Genomic DNA, 8,571 nt, shown 5'->3' with positions numbered 1-8,571 from the left:
CCTTACTCCTCCCCTCCCCCTCCCGTCCCCCGCCAGCGTCACCGCTCTCCCAGCCTCGTCGCGGCCGCCCGCTCTCCCCGACGCTGACGTGGCCGCTACGCGTGACTACCCGACCACCGGAAGCGCAGCCCTTGTAGGGCGCAGACTCCTGAGGGCTCCGCAGGGCCGGAGGCCGCGCAACAGCGGCCCGCGGTCTCTAGCCAGGCTCTCCTCTTCCAAACGACTCCCCGGTCCCGCAAAGGTGAGCCAGTTCAGAGAGAAGAGATGGGTTTCCATCTCCTCCAGAGAGCTGGAGCGCCCAGGGAGGCAGCCTTCCCAGACACTTTCTCCCAGAATGCTCGTCTTTGTGTTTCTCCTGAACCGTTCAGAGCAGAACTGAAATGCAGATGACAGCTGGCCTTTGATAGACACACTCAAATGATCCCCTCACGCTCTGGGGCCCTCAAGTCCGAGCCAGAGTCTGTGAGGAGAGGCCAGTGCGGCGTGGTGGGAAGGACAGCCTAGCCTCTGCTAGGTAACCTTAAACCTCATAGTTGCTGCCAGCCTCATTTTCCTTATCCCTGAAGTATAGAAGGTTCTTGCCTTATGGAGTGGTTGTGAGCATCAAATGGGCGTTCAACTTGTTCTTGTAAAACAGCTTTGGAAACTGTGAAGTGTTGTGCAAAATTATGGTGGTCACTTTGTACCCTCAGTTCAGTTCGGTCACTCAGTCGTGTCCAACTCTTTGCAACCCCATGGACTGCAGCACGCCAGGCCTCCCTGTCCATCGCCAACTCCAGGAGCTTACTCAAACTCATGTCCGTCAAGTCGGTGATGCCATCGAGACATCTCATCCTCTGTCGTCCCCTTCTCCTGCCTTCAGTCGTTCCCAGCATCAGGGTCTTTTCCAGAGAGTCAGCTCTTCGCATCAGGTTGCCAAAGAATTGGAGTTTCAGCTTCAACATCAGTCCTTCCAATGAACACCCAGGACCAATCTCTTTAGGGTGGACTGGTTGGATCTCCTTGCAGTCCAAGGGACTCTCAAGAGTCTTCTCCAACACCACAGTTCAAAAGCATCAATTCTTCTGTGCTCAGCTTTCTTTATAGTCCAAATATCACATCCATACATGACCACTGGGAAAACCACAGCCTTGACTAGATGGCCTTTGTTGGCAAACTAATGTCTCTGCTTTTTAATATGCTGCCTGGGTTGGTCATAACTTTTCTTTCAAGGAGCAAGCCTCTTTTAATTTCATGGCTGCAGTCACCATCCGCAGTGATTTTGGAGCTCAAGAAAAGAAAGTCTGTCACTGTTTCCACTGTCTCCCCATCTATTTGCCATGAAGTGAAAAGACCAGATGCCATAATCTTAGTTTTCTGAATGTTGAGCCTCAAGCCAACTTTTTCACTCTCCTCTTTCACTTTTATCATGAGGCTCTTTAGTTCTTTGCTTTCTGCCATAAGGGTGGTGTCATCTGCATATCTGAGGTTATTGATATTTTTCCTGGCAATCTTGATTCCAGTTTGTGCTTCATCCAGCCCAGCATTTCTCATGATGTACTCTGCATATAAGTTAAATAAGCAGGATGACAATGTACCCTGGAAGAGACTATTCAGGTGCCCCTTCTAAGGAAGGGATCAACAGAGGCCCAGATGCTGACTTGGCTTCCAGAACCTACCTTTCCGGGGCCTCACTCTGGGATGCCCTTTGACCCTATGGAAAATCTTAAGCTTTATAAACAAAATCACTTGGTGTCAGCCGTCTGTGCTGCCGTGGCAGCGATGGGCTGTTTTGGGCCCCCACTAGTAAGCAAGTGTGGTGAGCATGCTTGGATGACCTTTCCAGTTAAACCCAGGAAGGAAACCAGAATTGCCAAAAGCCAGTGGATGAGCAGTCGTGTGAATGCTTGTACAGTACTGGACTGTCTTCTGCCCCTACTAATAAGACTTGCAAATCTAGCTCAGAACTTTAAGGGCCAGCAAGCTATTTCATACTGGACACCAACTGTCTACTGCTGCCTCCATTCCAACCCCCTTCATTAACTTCAGACTATGTTTGCTGGCAGCTTTGCGTGTATGTCCTCGGTATGCATGCCTCCTCCTTGTCCCCCGCTTGGAGTTTCTCGAGGTCAGGAATCATTTCTTTCAAAGTAGACTGAAGAGCTTCCTCCTTCAACCTTTGAGGATGGGGACCAAGCCTCCTTCCTTTTGATCACTTTAAAACAAGGAGGAGAAAAGGTGTTCAGATCCTGGGGTCAAGTGATTGATTTATGACTCATATATAAATGGCACTGAGGCATGGGAGGGTCAGACAAGATGAATCTCTGCAATACTCACCTCGCCCTCTTTCTCCACTTCCTGGCTCAGTGATCCCCACAGAACCCCTTCCCTGCCAGGGAGAACTGTGCTGAGTTGCTGAGAAGTAAATTGCACAGTGTAAATTGCAGTTACCCTCCTTTTGGAGGTGGTTGTCCTCATTAAAGGTCAGGCGCTTGAGTGTGACACCTAAGGCCATATTCCCAATGGGTGTTTGTCAGCTGAGGTCCACTGCTCCTTAGGTGCTAGCTAAGATTGGTTCAGAACTTCATTCTAAGGCCTATAGCAAATCCAGTGCCCCTCCTCAAAATATTCCAGATTCCTCTGGGAGCAAGGTTGGCTCTAGTTTTGAGCTTCTCTTTTTCTTAAGTCAAGTTAGTTTAGGAATTGTGTTGCTGATCCATGAGTGTTTTTGCTATATGAGCTGGATTTCAGGCCGTTTCCTTACAGATTCTTCCAGTTTTCTTTTGCACAGTAATTCAGCTCTTTCTAATCCCTACCCACACTTCTGTGCCTCTCTACAAATTCAGTGAGATGGGCCCAAATCTTCTGTCTGTTCAAGTTCTTAGGCAGATACCCTCCTCCTGGAATCTGGCTAGAAGAGGGTGGTTGGTATCTTCCTGGACTTACATGCATTTTTAAATAAGGATGCTTGGGAAAGACCCTGATGCTGGGAAAGACTGAGGGCAGAAGGAGAAGGTGGGGGGCAGAGAATGAGATGGTTGGACGCATTGTTGACTCAGTGGACATGAGTTTGAGCAAACTCAAGGAGATAGTGAAGGACAGGGAAGCCTGGCATGCTGCAGTCCATAGGGTCACAAAGAGTCGGACATGACTGAACAACTAAATTCTTCTTTGAATTCAAAACCTGGGCGTCAGGGAGTTGTTCTCTTTCTAAGAGCTTACCCATCCCCACTAAGAACATAATTCATTCTGCCCAACTTTAGGGGCTCAACCTTCTCGAAGCCCTATTAGACATATCTCATAATATCCCTCTCTCCACTCTCCTCAGGCGCTTTCACCGTGGGACCACATCTCTAATGCTGAAAATACCCAGGACCACCTGACTCTCTGACTCAGTGGGACTCAACCCCTGACCTCAGGGGAGTTTCCTGAGCCATGAAGGAAGCCTTGAGCTGAGCACAGAAGGAAGCATGGGAAAGGATGTTGATTATTATTTTCCCAGCTATTATCCTGACCTGATTACTCTTGTCATTATGGGCTCTCATTAAAGCTCAGTTGAGGATGACACTAAATGCTACCGAGAGTAACTTCAGATTCCTCGGATCCCATGTTCCCGCATTAGGGATTCACACAGATTATGGAAGCAGCAAGGTGGGTCTCCTGGCCCACACTCTCTTATAGATACGCAGTGTGTGGCTCGGGGAGGTGACTCCCAGTCTGCCCACCAGGCTCCACTCTGTGAACCACATGGATGATGTGCTCTACCTCCCCGGGCTGGGAGCCATGCTCAGCTGAGAAACACCTGGGGCCCTGAAGCCAGAGCTGGCCGCCACAGTACCTCTTCTTTAGATTCTTCTCGTGTCCCCATTACTTGGATCTGTCTTTCTCCACACATTAGCCCCCTCCCCGGGGGCTTTCTGGCCATCACAACTGTGATGCCAGCTTCCTGCCTACCCCAGACACCCAGCCACAGGAGGCCCAGCCCACTAAGGTTTTGCCAAAACAACATCTGCGGCAGCGCTTCTCTTGTTTTCTGTCTGGAGATGAAGGGGGTTTGTCCTGGGCTTCGGGGAGTGAGGATGAGGAGTATGTACAACGTGTCTGGCCTCTCAGTTTGGGAAAGAGGCCATAAATGCAGCTTCAGATCTGCGGCTGTCCCCAAGACCCTGTGTTCCGCTGTTGAGGTTCCGGCACTTGCAGTCACACCTTCTAGCACTGTTGGAGAAGGCCCGGAGGGTGAAGCTGTCTGTGGAGGTCACATTCTTGGGGGGACGGGCCTCCAGGATATCAGACTTTTAACAGACAGTTTCTATCCTTTTGCTCCTATGATCACCTAGGGAATTACAGAAGCGAAAAAACCTCTCTGGGGACATTTCCAACCAAATCCTGGTCTGACCATCTGCCCACATCTCCCCTGCTCAAGCTCCCACCCCGTCACTCTTTCACTCTCTCTCACGCACACTCAGCCCTTACTGCAGGCCCATGCTGGTGAAGGAGATGGGAGCTGGAGCACTCCTCTCGTGGGTCAGCAGGGCACAGCAGCTGAGAAGCGACCCTCAAGGGCACCGCCATCTTTGGGGGAGCAGACCCCCTTCATACCATCAGCCTGTGTCACAAGTCTGAGGAATCAGTAACACTTTCATCACTTCCCCCAGCAGGAGAGAGAGCCTGTAGGAGCCAGTGCGGTGAAGGATAACGTGAAGGCGTGAAAGGTGGCTTTGGGAAGCACAAAGCAGGCCCTGAGAGCCCAGCTCCAGGAATCTGGAGGCCTCAGTCTTCCAAGCCACAGAGGCCACCTGCAGTCCCCTGACTGACTCCTGGGAGCAACTCTCCGGGCCTCGTGTCTTTGTGGCTGAAAGCCTAGGCTCAGCTGTCTCCCGAGGCACAGGCAGGACTGAACCTTCACTCCTTCCCACACTGGCCACTGTGCAAGGGGCAAACACACTCACTCCCACACCTCTGTGTAAGTGCCCTCCACTAACATGACTCCCCCCCGACCTCCCTCCCGAACCCTCCTGTCCAGCAAAGTCCCTGGTAACCTTGACCTCATCCAAGCGCTTTCTGCAACTCCTGACCTTACCTGAAACAGGACCGTCTCAACGGGAGCTTGTTGCTCCATCACAGCCCACACCCCTTCAGGCCCACTTGGTGAGGCGGCATCTTCCTGCTCTGCCTTCCCTATTCCAGCCATCGCGTCTCATCACTTTCTCTGAAGGTCGTTTTGTCCTACTGTACCATCGTCTTTGACCCTCCTGGTCACTCTTTCTCACTGACCCCGTGTCTTGCCCTGTAAGGCTCCGAGTCTTTCTCTCTGTCCCAAATTTCTGCCTCCCCCTGAGGAAACGTCACCATGTGTATGCACAGCTGAATTGTTCTGCCCCTTGGGCTCTCCACCTCCCACTCCACCTGACCATATCCTGCCTTCAGCCTCCAACAGCTGCCACTCCAAAACCTACCACTCTTCCTCCAGAGCCTGGCACCAAGGGTACTCAATAAATACTCCCTAAGTAAGAGAATAAATGAATGAGGGGATGAATGAAGAATGTGTCACAAGAAGGGATGTGGAAAAATGGGAAGAGCTCTCTAGAGGTGAGAGATAGAGGTTTTAGTCCTAATCCTGCCCTAAATAGCTGTGTGACATCGGGCATCTTTTCCCCTCTCATGGCCTCCTTTCCTTCATCTGAAAAATTAAAAATTTTGTGTAGATGATTTCTGAAAACCATGCCTCTGACTGTTAGCAATACCAGGCTGTGGTTTACTTATTTATGATATTTATGTCAAAAATAAGTATATATACTTATCTACGATGTTTAAGCATTACACTAAGCACTTTCTATATATTATTATTCATCTACCCAATAACTCTGGGAAGAACTTATTGTCCTCATTATAAAGATGAGAACAACTGAGGATAAGAGAAATTAAAGATTTGCCTTGTCATAGATAGTAGGTGGCAGATTCAGGATTAGAATCCAAACAAAAACTTGTTTTTGTTGTGGTCAACAAAAACAAGCGTGTCTGAATGTGTCTCAAGTATCAAGATGAAAGAGGCCTCCTGTTTAAAGAGACTGCTATTTGCTCTTCTAATCTAGGCTTCTGAGGGAGCTTTCCCTGGCAGTCCACTGAAGGGAGCACAGGTTTGATCCCTGGTCAGGGAAGCTGATATCCTGTATGCCGTGTGATGCAGCCAAAACAACAGCAATAATAAATAATATAAATAAAGAAAGGATAAACAAGGTGTCTCTGAGGTGGCCCGGGGCTGCCGTCAGAATGCTGGCTGGGGGTACAGACCGCCTTTTGCATAGGCCGGATCCCCACCAGTTCAGCCAACAGTTATGAGCCCGGTGCTGCAGCAAAGCAGGTGCTGATGCAGATTGCGGTGTCTGGGCAGATATGAAAGGTGTCTTGGTGCCCTAAGAGTGCCTCTGAGACAGGCTGTGTCACGTGAGGTTCATGGACCATTGCATCAGAATGGCCTGGGTTCTTATGACAAATAGGCCTACATCCCATCTCAAACCACAGAATCAGAACCTCAAGGAAGAAAGAGGCTGCTTAATCTGAGTTTTTACCAGACTCTCTAGGGATCTGAGTTACTATACTAAGAAGTCCTAGGGTACAGGGATTTGAATGCCAGATAACGGATACTTGATTAATGCTGTAGGCAATGGGGAGCCTTTGAAGTCTTTTGAAAGCTGAAAAGTGACATGTTTAGGATATTGTTCAAAGAAAATTATTCTGGCAAGTCTTCAGTGTGGATTGAAGTGAAGAGAGACTGTAGGGCAGAATAACTAGTCAGTCAGTCAGTCAGTCATTCAATCGTGTCCGACTCTTTGCAGCCCTATGAACTGCAGCACACCAGGCCTCCCTGTCCATCGCCAACTCCCAGAGTTTACCCACACTCATGTCCATCGAGTTGGTGATGCCATCCAGACATCTCATCCTCTGTCGTCCCCTTCTCCTCCTGCCCCCAATCTTTGCCAGCATCAGGGTCTTTTCCAAGGAGTCAGTTCTTTGCATCAGGTGCCAAAGTGTTGGAGTTTCAGCTTCAACATCAGTCCTTCCAACGAACACCCGGGTCTGATCTCCTTTAGGATGGAGGTTGGATCTCCTTGCAGTCCAAGGGACTCTCAAGAGTCTTTTCCAACACCACAGTTCAAAAGCATCAATTCTTCAGCACTCAGCTTTCTTTATAGTCCAACTCTCACATCCATACATGACTATTGGGAAAACCATAGCCTTGACTAGATGGACCTTTGTTGGCAAAGTAATGTCTCTGCTTTTTAATATGCTACCTAGGTTGGTCATAACTTTTCTTCCAAGGAGTAAGCGTCTTTTAATTTCATGGCTGCAATCACCATTTGCAGTGATTTTGGAGCCCCCCAAAATAAAGTCAGCCACTGTTTCTACTGTTTCCCCATCTATTTGCCATGAAGTGATGGGACCAGATGCCATAATCTTAGTTTTCTGAATGTTGAGCTTTAAGCCAACTTTTTCACTCTCCTCTTTCACTTGCATCAAGAGGCTCTTTAGTTCTTTTCCACTTTCTGCCATAAGGTAACCAGTAGGCTATGGCAACAGTCTAGATGGAACAAAAGGACTGAGGAGGGAGAATTTTGCCCATGGTAAAAGGCAAAAGCAGCAACAATGTTGCAAATGTAGTTGTGTTGTTGTGTTGGTCAGTGGCTAAGTCATGTCCAACTCTTTGTGACCCCATGGACTGCAGCACACCAGCCCTTCCCTGTCTGTCACTGTCTCCTAGAGTTTGCTCAAATTCATGTCCATTCAGTCAGTGATGCCATCTAACCATCTCATCCTCTGCCACCTTCTTCTCCTTTTACCTTCAATCTTTTCCAGCATCAGGGTATTTTCCAGTGAGTCAGCTCTTTGCATCAGGTGGTTGAAGTATTGGAGCTACAGCTTCAACATCAGTCCTTCCAGTGAATATTCAGGGTTGATTTTCTTTAGGATTGACTTGTTTGATCTTCTTGCTGTCCAAAGGACTCTCAAGAGTCTTCTCCAGCACCACACCTTGAAAGCATCAGTTATTCGATGTTCAACCTTCTTTATGGTCCAACTCTAGGCCTTGGCAACTGATCAGGAGGGGTAGGGTTAAGGATGTCTGCCAAACTCAACCTGGTGTCTAGACAAAGAACAGTAATGCTATTTTGAGAGAGAATGAAATCAGAAGTTGAGCATAAAGGAAAAAAGTATCTTGACTTGTTCAGTCTGACACGACTGAGTGACTGAACTGAGCAAGTCAAGATAATTTTTTCCCTTATGCTCAACTTCTGATTTCATTCTCTCAAAACAGCATTACCGTTCTTGTTACAGGCTTGTTACAGGCTGAGATTAAAACACCAGAAAAAATATTTCAAAATGTCCAGTTCTCAACTGAAATAAAAAGCAGTTGGCAGCTCAGCAGGAAAGTTAGGGTTAGAGATGATAGTTTGACATTTGCTCTGTATAGGGAGATGCTAATTGAAACACTTCCAGGATCAAGGTAGATAATGCAAATGAACATTAAGTATATAAAAATCACAATAAATCCCAGCCTTTTCCCTTTGGCTCACCACTGGAAATCCTGGTGTCACC

General features: G+C 48.3%; 1 long non-coding RNA gene across 1 annotated transcript; it reads left to right on the top strand.

Moving 5' to 3' along the window:
• The first annotated feature begins 33 nt into the window (after positions 1-33).
• LOC120879998 lies at positions 34-3,558 on the top strand. Its single transcript, XR_005724927.1, has 2 exons — positions 34-241; positions 3,308-3,558. It is a non-coding gene; the product is annotated as an uncharacterized LOC120879998 (long non-coding RNA).
• Positions 3,559-8,571: the final 5,013 nt, after the last annotated feature.

The sequence above is a fragment of the Oryx dammah genome, unplaced genomic scaffold (assembly GCF_014754425.2).
Source record: "Oryx dammah isolate SB20612 unplaced genomic scaffold, SCBI_Odam_1.1 HiC_scaffold_21, whole genome shotgun sequence".
NCBI classification, from domain to species: Eukaryota; Metazoa; Chordata; class Mammalia; order Artiodactyla; family Bovidae; genus Oryx; species Oryx dammah.
Note: the sequence above shows the minus strand (reverse complement) of the source record. Positions and strands in the feature narration are given on the sequence as shown.